The sequence below is a fragment of the Apodemus sylvaticus genome, chromosome 12 (genome assembly GCF_947179515.1).
Source record: "Apodemus sylvaticus chromosome 12, mApoSyl1.1, whole genome shotgun sequence".
In the NCBI taxonomy this organism is placed as follows: domain Eukaryota; kingdom Metazoa; phylum Chordata; class Mammalia; order Rodentia; family Muridae; genus Apodemus; species Apodemus sylvaticus.
In genome coordinates, this window is record NC_067483.1 from 25,243,890 (window position 1) to 25,262,663 (window position 18,774).

Here is an 18,774-nt window from a genome sequence, read left to right on the forward strand (position 1 = left end):
ATTAACCAATTAACAGCAGGAAAAGTACAGTATCAAGAGTCTACTGAGACACCCAGGCATGTGCTCCCCACCAAAAGAAGGCAGGGAAATGTAACAAAGAAATACGTAAACTATCCCTGCGCCAGAGAAGACCCAGCTGTTGGCGGGAGCTGATAAGGACATGAAGTTGTTCTGACTGGAAACCACATGTTCCAGAACTCAAGAGGGAACTCAGGAGACATAAAAAGACCTGTCAGACTTTCAGAGCTAGACCCCGTGTGACCTGTGGTGGATTTGAACACTCGGGGATGGCGAGAGCCTCTGCCCATCGACTCTGAAAGAGGAAAAAATCAGGAATGAAAAGAGTGTATGAGCTGTGGAACAGTCTCCCACACGCGTGGAACCCAGTCCCCGGCACAGCAGGAGGGCAGGAGGAGAAATACTAGGGAGAATAATTAGCATTTTTGCTCCTACCCCCAAAATCGGTTTAAAAACTAGAGACACAGATAATCTTCAAAGCAGCCAGGGTCTGGAGAGATGGTTTAGCAGGTAAAGGCACTTGTCACCAAGGCCATTTTTTTTAACATGGCAGACGAGAACTGAGTTCCCCACGTTGTCCCCAGACCTCCTCGTGCATGCCACAGCAAGTATGCACTCATACGCAGACACACAAAATAAACCAATGACAAGTTCTGAAAATGCGATGAGTGCGAAAGGAGACAGCGGAGGTGGCTCAACAGATAGTGACCTTGCGGACCACGCTTAGCCGCAGCTCCAGCACACGGTGTCACACGCCTGTGAGTCCAGCTCTCAAAAGGTGGAGGCAAGAGAGTCCCCAGCGAGAGGCCATTGTCTGCTTCATATCGAGTTTGAGGCCAGCCTGGGCCACATGAGAGCTCGTGTGCTGGCTAGTTTTAGGTCATATTGACACAACCTAGAGTCATTTTGGAAGAAAGGACCTCAATTGAGAAAATGTTACAAGCCATTGGCCGGTGGGCAAGTCCATTAGACATTTTCTTGTTTAGTGATTGATGTGGGAGGGTCTAGCCCATGGTGGGTGGAGACATCCCTGGGCTGGTGGTCCTGGGTTACAAGCCTGTAAGCAGCACCCCTCCACGGCCTCTGCATCAGCTCCTGCCTCCGGGTTCCTGCTGCTCTGAGTTCCTATCCTGACTTCCCCAGATGGTGAACTACAAGCTGTAAGATGAACTAAAGCCTTCCTTCCCCAAGTTGCTTATAGTCACGGTGTTTCATCACAGCGACAGAAATCCTAAGACACCTCATCTCAAAAGAGGAGACGGGGTATCAGGGAAAAGAGAAATCCTTGCTACCAAAGCTGCTTGACCCTCTCGGGGAGAGGAAGAAGGCCCAGAGAATCCGGTGTGAGTGCGGTCAGGGCAGCTCGGTTCACTGCCAAGATGACTTTTAGCAGAAACTGAGCTCTGGAGGGCCAGGAAGGCAGGAGGCATGGTGTCTGCGGGCAGCTCAAGCTCTTGAGAGTGAGGACCATGCTTCACCGTGGCTTAAGTGAGCCACCAGTGAGCTACAGCTGCCAGATGCCCCAGGCCTCCTCGGGCTGTCTTTTAAATAATAATCACCAAGATTTACAAGTTTACTATGCACCGGGCACTTGACACATAGTAACTCTTTCATGCCCCTGTGAGATGGAGCCACAGTCATCCCTGTTTGTTCGCTTTGTTTGAGAAAGGCTAAGACAAGGTCTCGTAGCCCACGCAGACCTCAAACTTCTACATAGCTGAGAAAAATGTTGAACTTATTAAAATAAAAAGAGATGATACTAAGGTTCTTTTGCAGAGCAGGCATGATAGCGGGGCATGACTTTAGCCCCAGCAACAGGGACACGGAGGCAAGTGGATCTCTGTGAGTTTAAGGCCAGCCTGGTCTACATATCAAGTTTCAGGCAACAGGAACTACATAATAGAGAGACTCTGTCTCATCACCAACAAACAGCTTCCTTGTGTGGGGAGGGGTGATGTGGGGTGCATGAGTATGGGGTGTGTGCACGTGGCCACGCCCCACTTTTTGGGTACTGGGGATTTGAACTCAGGTCCTCATACTTGCAAAGTGATCTCCCCAGCTTGATCTCAGACTTCTGATCCTCCTGCTTCCGCCTCCAAGTACGGGGGTTACAGGTGTGAGTATGTGGAGTTTGGGATTGAACCTAGGGCTTTCTGCATGATAAGCAAGCATTCTACCAACAAATGACACCCCCCTGGCCCTCCAGGTACCCTCACTTTGCTTCATAATCTGTCTGCAGTGCCTGCTCTGAGCCAAACCCACCCTCAGTGGCATGTCCCTGCTGAAGCACCCAGTCCCATCCGGACAGTCCCTTTTGATGAAGTCACTGGACAAGAGGATACACATAGACTTGACCATGCGGTAGCCTAGTCTATAGGGGACAGGCAGGGGAAGCTCAAAGGAAATGCTTATAGCCTCTCTTCAGAGAGCCAGTGACCACAGCCGGGACAAGTGGGTGGGCTTCCTCTTGGAGCAAGCAGTAAAGAAACTAGACCAACCGTGACCACAGAACCACATTCTGGATTGCTGGAATCTTCTCGGCCCAGACCAAGCTGTGCCCTGTCCCCACGCCCACCTCTTCTCCAGAAGAATATAACAGAGCTGAACCCCAGAGAAGGAGGGAGTTACGCACTGACATTTTATGTTTTGGAACTTGAGCGAAGTCAGCAACCCTACAAAGACCCGATGGCATGTGTAAAATCCACAGGCTCACAACCAGGCACCAGAAGGCATGCCACACATGGCCCAGGGCCAGCCAGATCTCCAAGGTGACTTCCATTCTAGAAGTGCTTAGCATCCAAGGGTGTGGCACTCTCCATCAGGTGACCAAGGTCAAGGTAGAATGAGAATCAACTCTTTCTAACTACAGAGAATTGTAAATTCCAGACACTGAATGGGACAGCTTAAAGAGTACTGAGATGGGCTAGGGAGGTGGCACCACAGGTAAAGGTGCTGGCACCAAGCCTGAGGACCTGGGGACAGGAGAGCACCGCTTCTGAAAGCCTTCCCCTCACCTTCACAGTGTTTCAAGACATAGGTGTTCCTACATACAGATGCACAACAAAATAAATGCATACTGCAGAGAGAGAGAGAGAGAGAGAGAGAGAGAGAGAGAGAGAGGGAGGGAGGGAGAAAGAGACAGAGACACAGAGAGAGAGGAGACAGAGACAGAGAGACACAGACAAAGAGAGAGAGGAGAGAGAGAGAGAGAGAGAGAGAGAGAGAGAGAGAGAGAGAGAGAAATGAATTGCTCTATGAAGCAATCCACAAGAGGGTCAAAGAGGGACAGTGGCCTGCCTGAGCTCCAATAAGTACTAGCTCAAATGCAGAACCAGTCTCCACCTCTAGTTACTTCTGCCCATCACAACGGAATCCAAACAGCTGCTTCCCATCCAATACCCATTGTGTGTGTGGCCCAACAAACTGAAGCACATGCTTAAATGATGTAAAAATACAACACTAAAAATCAATCATTAGTCATAGCTGCTCACTCTCCCAGATCAAGATCTGGATTATGCCTGGTTGACTTGAATTTCTTAAGACAGAAACCAAAGGAAATGTATAACCATTTCCCTCATCAAAAAAAAAAAATATTTCCTTCTCCATACCACACACACACACACACACACACACACACACACACATACACACACACACACACATCCCTAAACTCACTTATCAAACACTAAGTACAAATAAACAGATTATAAAAAGACAATATTAATTAGTACTAATAGGTAAGGAAACCTTGGTGAAGCTTGAAAGGCTAGGGCTAAAACATGAAGGACTCCACAGAAGAAGTGACCATTGGCTTCACCAGTTGGGGAAAGAGGGCACACTGCGCATCAACACAAAAGGCCTAGACTCCTTGTCATCAAGAGTGGATGATGACTAAAGAATGGAGGCACAATGCAAGGATGGATAAATAAAAAATAGATGGATAATGGAAGGAAGAATGATGGGTAGATGACAGAAAGAAGGCTGGACGGAGAATGGAAGAGTGGAAGGGTAGATGGATGGATGGAAGGATGAATGGGTGAGTGGGTGGATAGCTTGCTGACTGGATGGGTGGGTGGATGGATGGGTGGATGATGGATGGATGAGTGGGTGGATGGATGGATGATGGATGAATGGATGAGTGGGTGAATGGGTAGGTGATGGATAGATGGATGGGTGGGTGGGTGGGTGGGTGAGTGGGTGAGTGGGTGGATGATGGATGGATGGATGGATGGATGGGTGAGTGGGTGGGTGGATGGATGGATGGGTGGATGAGTGGGTGGGTGGATGGGCGGATGGGTGTATGAGTGGGTGGATATATGGATGGATGGATGAATGGGTGAGTGGATGGACAGATGGATGAGTGGGTAGATGGATGGATGAGTAGATGATGAATGGATGAATGGGTAGATGGATGGCTAGATGGATGGGTAGAAGATGAGTAGGTGGATGGGTGGATGGATGCGTGGGTGGGTAGATGGATGAGTAGATGGATGGATGAGTGGGTGGATGGATGGCTAGATAGATGGGTGGATGGATGGATGATGGATGGGTAGATGGATGAATGGGTGGGTGGATGGGCAGATGGATGAGTGGGTAGATGGACAGATGGGTGGATGGATGATGGATGATGGATGGATGGACAGGTGGGTGGGTGGGTAGGTAGGTGGATAGGTGGAAAGGCAAATGAATGAGCAATGGATGGATACATAAAGGTGAGTGAAAGATGAACAAGTAGAAGGAGAAAATAGGGGATGATGGAGGGAGAATGGAAGGATTGATGGTCAGTGGACGCATGCTAGAGTAGAGAGAGGCTGGGTAAAGGACAAAGTGGCAGATGATGGAGGATGAGTAGGTGGGAGGGCAGAGGGTGAGTGCCAGATGGACAGATGAATGGATGATGTGTATGTGAGTACACTGCCCTTAAATCACTAATGCCATTCCTGAAGAACCAACTTCACCCCATTTCCCCACGAGCCATTCCCTCCAACTGGCCCAACAGATTCTCACCAGGGGAGCTCTCTCCAGGAAGGAAGTCAGGAACAGGTGGGGCAACCCCTCCCCACCTCTCCTCAGCCCCACCTACACACAGGGTTTGGCATACATGTTTGCTAGGAATTCCCTCTTTTCTCCAGCTGTATGGGACCCACAGAGAAGAGAAAGGAGGAGGCCAAATCACCCCAAGGCTGGGACTATTAGCGCAGTTGGGAATGTGCTTCCCTAGCACGCACAAAAGCCTGGGCTTGGACCCCAGCACCACCTCAACCTGGAAGGGTACCTCACCTTGGAATCACAGCACTCTGAAGATGGAGGCAGGAAGATGAGAAGTTCAGGGTCATCCTCGGCAAGCTTGAGGCCAGCCTGGGCTACATGAGACACCACCTCTAAATAAATAAATCCAAGATGACCACTCCAAACTCTGCCAGCCCAAACTGGCATGGGGAGGTTAATTTAAATTTGTCACATATCAAGCCGATGTGCTGGCACACGCCTTTAATACCAGCACTCAGGAGGCAGAAGCAGGCGGATCTAAGTGAGTTCGAGGCCAGCTTGGTCAAACAGAGTGAATTCTAGGACAGCCAGGGCTATGCAGAGAAACACTGTTTTGAAGGAAAAACAACTGTTGCACATGAATATTGCCAGGGGTCTCGTCTCGAGATTTGCAGGGCATTGTTACTTCACCACCTAAGTATCACACATCTGCAATGCCACGTGCATCACAAGCTGCAAATTCACACACACACACACACACACACACACACACACACACAGCCCCAGAAGGCTATTTCCTGCTCAGCTTCTGTCCCTGAGAATTGTTCTGCCCAGGTTATCTTTGCTCTTCCACGCGGCTGGGCGGACGGCCCCAGGTTGGTGCTCTGGGGAAAGAAGCCTCCCCGACCGCTCAGCGCCACTGTTTAATTAGGTGAAGAAGCCATCGCCAGCCAGGCACAGTGGCATATATGCATCATGCCAGCACATGGCTGGCAGAGGTAAGAGAGTCTCTACAAGTTCAAGGCCAATCTGGTCTCAGACCAGCTAGGGCCACATTGTGAGATGGTAAAAACAGACAAACAAACAAATAAAAACCAAAAAGATAAGGCTGCGGGTGAGATGGCTCAGTGGGGAAAGGTGCTTGCATGTAAACATACATACATACATACATATATACATACATAGTAGTAATAAAATTAAAAAAATTTTTTTTGAAAACGCAAGTTGCGCCGGGTGGTGGTGGCGCATGCCTGTAATCCCAGCACTCTGGGAGGCAGAGGCAGGAGGATTTCTGAGTTCAAGGCCAGCCTGGTCTACAAAGTGAGTTCCAGGACAGCCAGGGCTATACAGAGAAACCCTGTCTCGAAAAAACCAAATCCAAAAAAAAACCCAAAAAACAAAAAAAGAAAACGTGAGCTGCTGTCTAAGGCTCAGGACTTGCTTTCCCTGCCTAAGAGTTCCCAGGGACCACCCATCTCAAATCTGTGTGCTCTGGGGACTTTATCAGCCTGTAGCCAATAAAACAACCCCATTCCACTTCCCTGAGACAACAGTGCGGGGACTCCCTACTGAGCAATGTCACCTTTCACAATGACCCCAGCTACCTCTATCTTTCCCACCGGGCTCAGCTCCCCTGCTAGACTCAGAGAAACCTGGGATTTTTGCTTCTGGATGCTAAACCAGGCTAGCAAGGGATGCCTATGGTGCTGAAGTTTAATCAGCACCAGGCACCGAACAGATGTTCCAGTGTCAGCTGATTGACTGATGGATTACACAAGGAACTCCTTTTGATGGCGTGGGCCAGACGGTTTCAAACCCAGGGCACAGAAAAGACAGGGCTTACAGGTGAGGACGCCGTACATCAAAAGCTGTGCCTGATGCCACACTCCACACTAGGGACCCCTAGACACCTACCTCACAACATCGTCTTGGAGGTAGGTGAGCAGGGACACCCACGGTAAGCTTTGCTGGTGACCATCACCCATACAGGTTCATCATTAGCAGCACGATGACACTGTGACATTCAGGCTGGACAGCCTCTTGTCATGGTCTCTAACCACTTGAAACTATCGACCTAGCCAGCTGTGCCAAAATACCAAAATACCTCCTTAGACAGGTCCAGAAGACCTGGCTCCAGCCTTCCAACCGTTTGCTTTGAGAGGACCCTTCAGGCCTCACTTGAACAGGAGGGGGCAGGGAGGATTGATGGAGACATGTGTATGCAAACCTCTGCCCCTTTCGTAGTTGTTTCAAGGCAGGGCTTCAAACTCCCTTTAGAGAAAAGGATGACCTTAAATGCTTTTGCCTCCTGTCTCCACCTCTCTGCCTCCTTTACAAATCTACCCCTGGGGGAGGCTAAGTCCACGAATGGTCCATAAATGCAGTCAGGTGAGACTCCTGCTCTCAGGGACCCTCCCTGTGGCCACCCCCTGACCAAGGTGAGGACTGGCCTGTGCATCACAAATTCAGCCTATCAAATACATATAGTTTCGGGCTGGAGAGATGTCTCAGTGGTTAAGATCGCTGACTGCTCTTCTAGAGGTCCTGAGTTCAAATCCCAGCAACCACAGGGTGGCACACAACCATCTGTAACGGGATCTGATGCCCTCTTCTGGGGTGTCTGAAGACAGCGACAGTGTACTTACATATAACGATAAATAAATCTTAAAATAAATAAATAAATAAAGTTCTTCTTGGGTTGAGGAGGCAACTCGGGCAATAAAGTACTCACTTTATAAGCATGAGGACCTGAATTCCATCTCCAGATCCCACATAAATAACTAGATGTGGAGAAAGCAAGGCTAACTATAGCCAAGGCTGCCAAACTGATTCCTGATTCCTGAGACATCCCCACCCCCAAAATGGTGGAAGGAGAGAACCTACTCCCACAAGCTGTCCTTTGACCTCCACATCCTTACAGTGATATTTATGGTACCCCACCCCCCAACACACAGAAAATAGATAGATATATGTAATTAAAATAAAATCTAAAGCTAGGTACCCAGATCCACACTGACAATCCCAGTGCTGAGGAAAAGAGGCAGGTGGGCCCTTGGGACTCACATTCTTGAAAAGCTACAGGCTAGTGAGGGAAAGTGGACAGTATCTGAGAGAGGCACCTGAGACTAATCTCAGGAACACACATGCGCACGCACACAGCCTAGTGTTACGCATCAGAGCACAGAAGGCTAGCCCACACGGGCAGACCCTCAGGTATTTAAAAGCCGCTCTGTGATGGTCAGTCTTTAGCTGTCAGCGTGACATACATATAAGCACTTGGAGAGAAAGTCTTAATTGGGGAAACATGCGGATCAGGGTGGCCTGTGGGATGTCTGTTGGGGTTGTTGTGATTGTTAGTTGGTGTAGGATGACGCCCATTGTGGGTAGCGCCATTCCTTAGGCAGGAACTCTGTAACTGGGTAAGAGATGAGCGCGCAGGCAAGCACCTCCCACGCCTTTATTTCTCTCACCTCTCGCCTGTAATGTGAGGTGACAAACTATTTCAAGTTCCCCGCTCCTCGACATCCCCTCAGTAATGGGCTGGAACTCAAAATTATAATCCAAATAGACAGACCTTCCCCTCCCCCAGTCGACTTTTATCAGAATATTTGCAGCAATGGCAGTGAAGTTATAAGAACACCTGCCTCTCTGCAGCCATCAGGACTGCAGTGACCAATAAGGCCACCATTCTAAGGATCCTAACCCTCGGGTGGACCGTGCTGAGTACCAGACTGATCTTCCAGTCTTGTCTTTATCCTGTGAGCTCTAGCAATCATTTCTATGTGCTATTTTGGTCCAGAAAACAACCCAATTCTCACTTAATCTGCTTGGCCATTACACCCAGTCCAGCAACAATGGACAATGCAGGTCAAAGTCTTCCTATAATAGAGTCCTGGACTGTCCTGAACCTAAGGGCCATCATAATCTTAAATAAATAACAATAACCAGGAATAAAGCCCCAGTTGGTAGAATACTAAGTTACCCAAGGCCCTAGGTTCCTTCTCTAGCACTGCATAAATCAGGCAGTGCAGCACACCCCTATAATTCTTAGCACTTGGAAGGTAATGCTGGGGTATCAGAAAAGCCCAAGGTTATCTTAGCTATGTATTTAGTTTGAGGACAGCCTGAGATATATGAGACCCCTGTCTTAAAACAAAAAGTTTGGTCTCCCATCATCCACCCTTATAAAGGCGCCCACTGTGGCAAATTTCACGCAGTGGATTCTCCCCAGGGCCTGAGAATCTGCATTTTTAATGGGCTTTCCACCCGGACCTCACCTGAGTGGCCCAGGAGCCCTACCTGGAGACAATCGATGGAGGTCAGCCTCAGCTCTGCAGCTGCTCACTCATTCTGTGAGGGGTGTGTGTGTGTGTGCGCATGTGTGCGCGTGTGTGCGTGTGTGTGTGTGTGTGTGTGTGTGTGTGTGCATACATGCTTGTGTGTGTACTAAGAATGTGCATGTGGGCAGGGGAGCAGAGGTCAGAGGACAGCTTTCAGGAGCCAGTTCCTTCTTCAACCATGTGGGTTCCTGGACCCAGCTGAGGGCATCTGGAGTGGCAGCAGGCACCTTTACCCACGGAGCCATCGCCTCCACCTTTTTTTTTTTTTGAAACAAGGAGTTCATCAACTTGGTGAGTCTGGCCCGCCAGTAAGTTCTGAGTCTCTGCCTCCCCAGCGCTCACAGACACACCTTGTCAAGCCTGGCTCTTCTGTGGGTCCTGGGGTTTCCAGCTCAAGTCCTCCGGTTGCAAACACTTTACTAAAGGAGCCACGCCCCCAGCCCCACTTCTGTCTCTTGTGTCTTAAGACCAGAAAACAATCCAATTCTCAGAGAGCTGGCACTTAAAGCTTTACTGATATACACGGATTTCCGCATAAATATACAGATCACACATCTCTTTTACCAGCACAAAGAGCCCAGGAACAGACTCTATTCCGAGTGTAAGCTACTATATTATGTCTATTACACACTTCATCTTCTCTAGACAAACATCCGCCGTACTTCCTCCCCGCCCCACCATTCCCGATCTGCATACCTAAGAGACCTTGGCGGATCTGCTGACTTCCCCTCTCTCCAGGCATAAACAAGGCATGATGTGCATACCTTGCCCTCAAACCTCATCAGAGCTGTCCCCTCTCCTTGATCTCTTGACGACAAGGAGGGACAGCCCTAAATATTCTGTCCCTGCCCGGACACACACCATGCATCACAAAGGCACAGCCCAGGGCTGTCTGTCTGTGGAAGCATCTGAGTGACGGGCCTTCAACCCGTCATTGCATGCCTGCGACCTCAATATTTTGGTTTTTTGAAAAGTCAAGACGCTGCCGTCATCTTTAAAGATGCAAGACATATTTATGTGTCAGCCTTTCCTTAACTGCCTTCAGTTTTCAGGGGAGTACAAAAGGGCCATCCCTGACCTAGTGGCCATCAGGGTACCCACGACTACTCTACCCCTTGGACCCAGTCACTTAACCAGTGGTTCTCGGCCCCTTTGCAGGCCAATGACCCTCTCTCCCCAGGGGCTGCCACATATCCTGCATATCAGATGTTTACAGTTCATAGCAGTAGCAAAACTAGTTACAACGTAGCAATGAAAATAATGTTATGGTTAGGGGTTGAGGCACTGTATCAAAAGGTCGCAGAATTAGAAGGTTGAGAACCTTAGGCCTTACAGCGACACTAAAAGCAAGAGTGATCAATGAGGGGAAAGGCGAATCCCTCCCCACAGACCCCAAAGATTCCCAGACACCGGTTACTTCCACCATCGCCCTGTCTCCCTCTGATCCTGGGTCCTGATCCTCCTGCCCAGGACACGGTGGCTACTGAGGAGAACAGGCTGCAGCCACCAAGACCTTCACCCTTCACCAAGTGATGGTTCACACCCATTACCCACAAGATCTGAAATCACGAGCCTCCGGACAAGGCAGTGAGGTAGGAAAGCCCATCCTAAACGTGGGTGACGTCATTTCCACGGGGCGGAGTTCTAGACTAAAGGAAAGTATCACAAGCTTAGTCCCAGCATTCATTGCTCCCTGCTTCCTAAACGCGGGCGCCACTTGCTGAGTTACCCCACACTGCCGGTCACCATAACTTCTCTGCCACGCTGGACCGTGAGCGAACAAACCCTCCTTCCTTCAGTTGCGTGTATTCGGGTCGAAGCAATGAGGAAAGGAACGTGGGCACGTCACCCAGCCGTGGTGTGTCTTGGTCTTCTCTTCCCCAGGGCAACACAAACGGTTGGACCTGATCTCTCTACAAAGTCCTTCCGTCTACCACTTTTCTCTCCGCCAACACTTGTCCACAAGGCAAACACCCCGTGTAGGAAACGAAATCCCATGAATGGCCTGGGTGGTCCTCAGGCCCAGGTTTCCACAGCACAGCCACCTCTTAGTCAAGTACTTAATGATCAGCTCTTCAGTCCCACAGAGGCATCGGCACCCGTGCCACACAACCCTGCTCCCTGCCAGCATCACCGTAGCCACACTCCTGGTCTCCACACTTCAAGTTCCCCCAGTGTGTTTGTGTGTCTTCCCCCGAGACCACACTGGGTCTATCCCCAGCTCCTTAGGCCAATGTTTGGTCAATTACAGATTCTCCAAAAAAAGTAACAAATTAAGGCCCTGTTTCCAGTCTCGCACTGCAAACACTTGCATACGAATCTCCCCATCTTCGATTTAAAATATGGACCTTTTTTTTTAAAACTCCCAGCATAATGAATAAGCCTAAATATTAGAAGTTGAAATTATTAAGTAAATCATTCCACCTGCAAAGCTTCGATTTGCATACCATTAATTCATGATGCCATCTAAAACAAACTCATCACATTCTGTATATTAGAAGCTGATTTATGTAAGAATTGAAAAAAAAAAATCCCAAGCTCAAATTTATGCTGACATGATGTACACACTCAATGGAGAAAGATTTTTCTTTCCTCCTTTCTACCATTTTTTGGTGTGGTGTGGTGTGGTGTGGTGTGGTGTGTGTGTGTGTGTGTATGTGTGTGTGTGTGTAAATCATCTAAGCAACTGCAATCTAGCAAGAAGGGAAAGGATCTGAGGAATGGACTGGCATGCAGTAAAATGAATAAAGCAACTGCCTCGTGTGTGTGTGTGTGTGTGTGTGTGTGTGTGTGTGTGTGTGTGTGTGTCTCGGATCGAGGGGGGCTTAGCTTCCTGTACACAACACACACTCCAGTTATTAATGTCAAGTATGCCTAAGATACGCTGGAAAATCATTACCATTCATCGCCACTAACCGCCATTAAACTTCAATCAATTCAACTTAGCACAAGTGTACTTGAGCGGCCCTTACAGTTTCTTATAAATGAGGCTCCAAAGACGGCCTGACTTATTTCATTGTCCAAGGCACAAAGACAGGGCGCTAAGCAGGGGCTGAAAGGGGCCTATGCGGGGCCCTGCACGATGTTCTTTTAAACATTCCGTCCTAAGTGTTCAAAGATCTTTTTCTGCAAGCTGAGAGGTCAGAATGAACAGGCATGGCCCCGAGAGGCGCCCGTTCCTTCCCAGCTCTGGGGCCTTGTGAGCTACACATGGCTGATGTCTTAAGGAAAGTTTCAAACACCACCGAAAGTTTAGCAACCTGATCTCTCTCTCCCTCATCAAAGGCTCCGGTTCTCTAAACTTCAGCATCTGCGGGAGGCATGAGGAAGGAGAGACCCAGGCGCAGGGAGGTTAGGGACACCGTGTCGGTCCTGGGCAGGTGGGCACTGTGCCCCAGGCGGGCGCCACGACTTGGCCCTCTGGCCTTCTTCCTACCCGGCCACGAGCAGGGTCCCCGGCGGCTCCCGCCACCCGCCACAACAATGTGGCCATTGTTTGCGCGCGCGGAGCGGGCAGGCGCGCAGGTGGGAGGCCGCGGGCGCTCGGGCACGGAATGTTCCCCCGGACGGGGCGCGCTCGGCGCCGCCCGGACACGCGGCTCGCGCGGCCCCACCGGGACGGCGGAGCCTCGGAGGGGCGGGGCCGGACGGGATGGGGCGGGGCGGAGGAGGGAGAGACAAAGAGGAGCAGGAGAGGAGAGGAGGGGATGGGAAGGGGGCAGGGGAGAAGAAGAAAGTGGAGACAGGAAGAAGAAAAGGAATGATCCGGGGAAAAGAGAGAGGAAGTTAGGAAGGGGAGAAAAGGACAGAAGGGATCGGAGGGAGGGAAAGAGGGAGAAGAGGAGGGAAGGAGGGACGGGGAAAAAAAAGGGAAGAAAGAATGAGACACCCAGCAGCCCAGAGGTATGAGGGCCGAGTAAGATGGGGAAAGAGCAAGAGTTCACCCTCCTACAGAAAAAGGACTCCAAGCCCCGCCAAGTCAGCAGCCTTAATCACACCCGGGGCTTTGCCTAATTACAGGGTGAAAGCCAGGTCTAGAGGTAGGGAGATACTTAACTGTGTCCCAGGGAAAGCTGAGGGCAGAGACAGGCTGTGAGGCTGTCTCTCCTCCACCCATGCCAACCCCTCAGAGCCTGGATCCTGGAGGAAAAGGCTGGGGGCTGCAGCAAGGCTGGCGGCTGGCCTCTGAGACCCGAGTTTCACGCTCTCCTGGGTGGGAATCCAGTCTGTAGCTGGGCCACCCTCTGGCCTTCCTGAGTTTACTGGGACCCTCTGCACCCAAAGAGGTGATTCAATCCTAGTCCTCTGCTAATGAATTAAAAAGTTCTCTTTATTTCATTTGCTGGCTTTGGGTTCATTAAATTTTCCACAGATTCGCAGAGACAAAAGCAGTCAATAAACGAGGACAAAAGTGGCCGAATTTAAAAAGGGTAGAGAATTGGGAAAAGGGAAGATAAAAGTGTTATCTGATCCCAGATCCGCAGGCAGCAAAGGAGCAGGAGCTGCAGGAAGAATCTCAATGGGCCGGCACCTTCTCGGCCGCCTCCCCTTAGGACCAACTCCGAATTCAAGACAATAACCAAAGCACTAAAAGTGGTTTTCTTATGCTAATGTTGAAACCCAGCACTCAGTTAAAACACACTTCCCAGAAACCTGCCTTTTAAAAAGACACACATGCGAAACACACACCAAAAAAAGAAAGAAAGAAAGAAAGAAAGAAAGAAAGAAAGAAAGAAAGAAAGAAGAAAAGAAAGGAAAGAAAAATTAATTCATTCTATTTAAACCCAAGTCTCAAAAAAAAGAAAAAAAAATTAATGGGTACTGTCTGGTCACATCTTAAGAGAGTTATTTCCCGGCACATGTATGTTATGTAACAAGCCAGAAGGAAACTCTAAGTAGAAACATGACTTCTTCAGTTGTTGGAAGAATTCAGGACAGTAAGCCTCACCAAGAGAGAGGTCATCTCCCCGTGTTTTCCCAGGATTTAAAATATGTATGTATTTTAAAAGTGACACTTTTGTCACCCTCAAAAACCTAAAAGCAATGACCAAAGTTTTCGTTTTCTAAGTCCTTTACATTTTCCGCAAGCCCTCAGATTTGAAAAATGATTAGTACTGAGTATGGCCCTGTGTTTACTTGAAAGCCACAGGATCCTAGAGAAGGCGGCCTCCTTTATTCTAGGGTCCTATCTGTCAGATAACAGCCAGTGCTGCTAACCTCAGTCCATAGCTATTAGCAAACGATGCCAGGGGGGTTCATTCTCTTCCCCCCACATTCTTTAAAAATGAGAGCAGGCTGGGCACTAAATATCTGGGTAGTCTGGCTACCAGCCTCGGATTCTGCCCCTCCTGATGTCCTAGCATCCGAGAACACAGACTTTACTTGGCATTCTCCACATGCCCCTGCCTCTGATGCTTACTGAAAGGAAGAAAGGGCAGAGCGGCTTCCCTGGGGTTCCCGTTCCAAGGGCCCCAGCCCAGCAGCTGCAGCTGTCCACAGTGAGGTCCCCCTGGCCTGTGGCCCCTGATGTACCAGTTAACCGGCACTGTACAGGTAGACCTCCCACCAGCGACCCCCAGCCTCAAGACAAGGGGCAAGCGGCCCCACCCTGTTCCCTTGCGGTTTGCAGCAGCAAAGGCCAGCTGCACCCACAAGCATCTAGTTTTTGAGCTTTTAACAAGCCAGCTGGGTCTGAGGGGGTCACAGCCGCATTCACAGTGCACACAACAACCTCATGGTCTCGTTTAAAGGGACTGGCTAGTGTCTGGGCACTGAAGTTTTCCCGGAGCGGAATGCCGAGGAAAGAAGGGTACTTAGTGTAGGCAAATATCCAATTTTGTCTGCCTGCTTGCAGACTGTCCCGGATTCACTAATCCAGCCCCAGGGGCTGCACTGTGTACAGGGCTCTTGTAGAAGTACAAAAAAGAGTGAAGTATTTGTGTATCTTTCGGGCTGCAGTGCAAACAAGCCAGCTACAGGACACAGCCCCTGAGACCTCCACAGCAGCTAGGAGATGGATGAGCTTGTGACCAGTAAACACACACACACACACACACACTCTTACCACTAAGCAACTCCAAAGCACACCCTCTCTCATAGCTCAGTGCTCAATGTTCTCCCAAGCCTGCAAGGCCGAGGATCTTCTCGAGAAAGCAAAGCATCACGGCTAACTCCATACACACTTCAAGGTGGCCCTCCTTCCAGGCCTGGCTTGAATTTGGGAGAAGACCTCAGTGGGCCTGAATTCTGTGCATATTCCCACCATCTCAGTTCCCACCTAAGCACAGAAACAGATGCATCAATCCCAGTCCCAGTTAGTTCATAGCTGAGCCCAGCCCTGGTTATAGGAAGATGTCTGCTTCCCATCCGCCTCGTCCCCAGACGCAGGACAGAGGCAAGAGTGGACCCCCTACAGGGCTCACTGCTGCAGAGAGAGCCTTCTTCTGTGTGACTCTAAGCCCCCTAGAATCAGGAAACACCTCATGACATCCTAAGTCTTCCTAAATATGTAACGTTGAAGTTCCTCAGGTGAGCTTTCCACACAGCAGATACCACCAGAGTGGAAGCTGTATCCGGAAGAGGCCGTTCCCAACTCTGGGAACCCTCTGGGGAGAAGCAACTAGTCAGAGAAAGAAAGCGAAAGCACGACTTAGAGGCTCTAGAAGCGAAGCCTGTAGCAGGAGGGTCTGTGCGGTTTAGATTAGACCTTCTGGGATTCGTGCCCAGGATAGAACAGAAGCTGGGAGAAGGCAGGAGCCTCAAAACTCAATGCAAGCAAGCATCCAGAATGTGTCTCCCTAGCTGGGGAGGCCAACCCAGGTAGGAACACAATGTATTCCTTCCCCCATTCCAGACCGCCTGAGCTCTGGAAGGGGCTAGTCCCCCCCCCCCCCCCCCGACACACGGAAGCCTACTCAAAAAGGAAACCGCAGCCAAGGTGAGGAAATGGGCGGGGAGGGGGCTCGACGGAGAGGTGGCTAGAACAAACAGATAACATCAGAGAGACTTGTGACAAGCCTGTCTATTCCGCCCGCTATCCCCCCGTGCTGTATATTTTGGATTTCACAGTTTATTTACTTTTCTTTCTTGGCACCGAGCCCCCGGAGCATGCCAATACAATATTTGTTTAAACACTATTTTATGCAGCTTGCGAGGGAAACGTTTACTTTCAAATTCTCCAACATCCCCCAGAGCCTCGTCTGCAAACAGCATATGAGCGTTTTACAACTGTTCCCTTTATCTGAAGCTGTGGGGATTAAACCTTCACACGCCCAGCGAGGGCGGAGGGGCAAGGGGCCCAGGACATCGTGCGGCCACCGAACAGCAAGATGAAGGATGCCCCAACTGGGGGACAGAGAGGTACAGAACCCATCCCTTCCCCGCCTCTGAAGGACGAGACGACCAAGAGAAGTCTCTCCCACCCCTGCTCCAACTGGGATCTGCTCTGGGAACCACAGGACAGTTACACAAAAAAGAGAGCCTGGAAGGAGAGGCGCCCTGGGGGGGGGGGGATCCCCACAAACTCCTTGTGTCTCTCTGGCCAGGTCACTCGAGGTGAAGCGCAAAGGCTCCATCCTTAGCGTCCTCGAGCTCTTAAAGTCAGATTTCCTAGGAAAAGAGAGCCAATTGCTGCCCGGGCTGAAAAGGAGCCCAGTTGGGTGGACTTGCAGCTCCTGGCGCGGCGGGAGCCCTCTCGAACTCACTCAAGCACAAGGTCCCTCCCCCAACCCCCAATCCCGGAGGAAAAAAAAAAAAACGCTCCCCTCTCTCTAAACCCTTAATAGGATTGGCGCCCAACTCTGTCCGCGCCGCTCCTCATCCATCACACACAGATCAAGTTGCAGTAGTGGATTTTTCAAATTCCTCAGCAAATATACTTGTTGAGAGATTGCTGGGGGGGGGTGTTAAGTGGGGGCTAGGATGAAAGCAAGGAATAGGGGGAACCGATCCCTCGGCGAAGGATTACGCGTGGATCCCTTCGGGAAGTCAAGGGGATCTGGAGACCTAGGGTAAGAGAGAAAGGTAAGGAAGCCAGAACCGAGGTTCAGAGACTGGCGGCGGGTGGCGGGGGGAGGGGGAAGGGGCAACAGGGTTCAGCGAGGGGGGGAGGAAGGAGAGAGGGAGAAAGAAAAGGCTGGGCTCCGGGACGCGGACTCGCAGCGCAAAGTGAAGTTGCAAGTTTCCAAGTGGCTGCAGCACACCGCACAGTCCTACAGTCCTAGAGGCACGCTCCCAGCTGCCCATCTAAGGGAGCTCCGGCGCACCCCAGCCCCCACGTCGCCCCCAAACAGTTCCAGGCTCCTAGCGGTGTCACCGTCACCGGTCAAAGACCCGAGCAACCCAAGACCAAGAAGCACTTCCCCTCAAGTGGAGGGCAGAGGTAATAAAATCGACCCCGACCACGAGTTCTGATCCCCAAGATCCTCCTTAAGCCCTGCCGCTGCTGGACCAGAGCAATAATCAGGGTTGCCCTCTCTGACCGCCCCCTTAAAATCAGTGTCATGATCTCGATCCCGGTAAGCGGCCGAGAGACACTCTGAAGATCGCACAGCATCTCAGCCGAAGCTGGCCAGGCTACGAAGTGCTTCGCCACCAAGAGTAAGGGGAGGAAAAAAAAAAAAAAGAAAGAAAGAAAGAAAAGAAAAGAAAAAAGGGGGTGGGGAGGCCAATGCAACTTTACCGAGGAGACAAAAGTTTGCCTCTAGCACGCAGGTGGCCGCTCGGGCTCCGGGCAGTGGTTGCAGGGCCCCATCCCAACTTGGCTGGAGTGGGGCTACCGAGTGCGGGGGCTCCGGCCGCCGGGGCGGGGCTGGCCAGGCAGAGGAGGGGACCAAGGCGGGCGGGGGACCCCGGCAGTCCCTAAGGACACCAGGCCAGCCGCTCCGGGCGGCTGCGATGCTACGCACGGCCCGCGCTCCTTCCTCTGGCTCCTCCTCGCCTTCCTCCGCGTCCTCTGTAGCCGCCGCCGCCGCCTCCCGCTCCTCCTCGAAGTCTCATTGATGAGAGGAGTTTGAAAAAAAGTCCGCGGAGCGGTGCTGCCTCGGCTGGCGAACGCCGGCACTCCTGCAATCCATCAGCGTCTCCGGGATGGCGCAGCGCCCCCGCGCGCCGAGCTTGGGCACACCCTGATGGTCGCGTCCTTAGCTTGCCCGCCCCCGCCGCGTGCACCCCGCCTCTGAGGATGCGGGGGTGGGGGTGGGGACACCACCCTGGAGGGGGATAGCCAAGGGGGCAAACACAGACTTTCCTCCACCTCAGCTCCAGCAAGGAAAGCACCCCTCCTGGAAAGTTCCAACTGGGGAGCAGAGAACCCTAGGAGCTAGGGAGTGGGGGCGGGGGTGACGACCCAGACGCTACTCCGGAGGAGAGGAGCTGGGAATGTCGCAGATTCTTCCAACCCCCTTCGGAGGAAGTAAAGCACCCCTAC

The 18,774-nt window shown here is 51.1% G+C and overlaps 1 protein-coding gene across 1 annotated transcript in view; it reads right to left on the reverse strand.

The window, feature by feature from the left end:
- The window catches only part of Gli2 (GLI family zinc finger 2), a 227,026-nt gene extending 208,643 nt beyond the window's left edge, over nt 1-18,383 (reverse strand). The window contains exon 1 of the mRNA XM_052200812.1: nt 18,028-18,383. The gene's annotated coding sequence lies outside the window, so the exon portion shown is untranslated. The remainder of the gene's footprint in view (nt 1-18,027) is intronic.
- Nucleotides 18,384-18,774: the final 391 nt, after the last annotated feature.